This window comes from Myotis davidii, unplaced genomic scaffold, assembly GCF_000327345.1.
Source record: "Myotis davidii unplaced genomic scaffold, ASM32734v1 scaffold211, whole genome shotgun sequence".
Lineage (NCBI taxonomy): Eukaryota > Metazoa > Chordata > Mammalia > Chiroptera > Vespertilionidae > Myotis > Myotis davidii.
The window spans coordinates 645,540-646,124 of NW_006282523.1; the positions used below are offsets into that span (position 1 = coordinate 645,540).

At 68.5% G+C, this 585-nt stretch overlaps 1 protein-coding gene across 1 annotated transcript in view; it reads left to right on the forward strand.

Annotated features, from left to right (window-relative positions):
- The window catches only part of BAIAP2 (BAI1 associated protein 2), a 28,078-nt gene that overhangs the window by 23,008 nt on the left and 4,485 nt on the right, over window positions 1-585 (forward strand). The gene's annotated exons all lie outside the window — the stretch shown is intronic.

Consider the following 585-nt stretch of genomic DNA (forward strand, 5'->3'; position numbering starts at 1 on the left):
GGCGGGTTCGAGAGCACAGGCACTGCCCCGGGCGGCGCTGGCCACACTGGCCGTCTCCGACTGAAGTTGATCAGGGGGTGCCCTGACCTGGGGTGTCTGTAGTGCCAGGTCCCTGCTGGCCTGTCTCACCAGCACCCCAGACTGTCAGCCGTGTGTCTCCACCAGAGCCAGATAGTAACACTTTCCGTTCGGCCATTGCTTGTGGGAGTGGCCCCAGGTGGTGTGTAAACACACGCGCCTCTTTGCCACCGGGCAGCCTGGCCTGCCACCCTGGCCCCGGGTGTAATGGCCAGCTGGGGGGCCTCACGGCTCCCCACCCTCCCGGCTCCCCCCCGACGGCCCCTTCCACAGCCCTGCCCTGCCCTGCGAGGCCTCCAGGCTCAGGTCTGTGGTGGTGGGGCCCCTCCTAGCATCTGGCGGTTTGTCCACGAGGGGCGTGGCCATTTCCACGCCAACCATGTGGGCCTCTGGTCACACCGCCTTCCTCGGGCCCAGGGAGGCCCTGCCCGGCCAGGCCTCGCCTTGCCCTCATCCCTGGCGGTCCCTCTCACAGCTCCTGCAGCCCTCCCTCAATCGGGGCAGGGA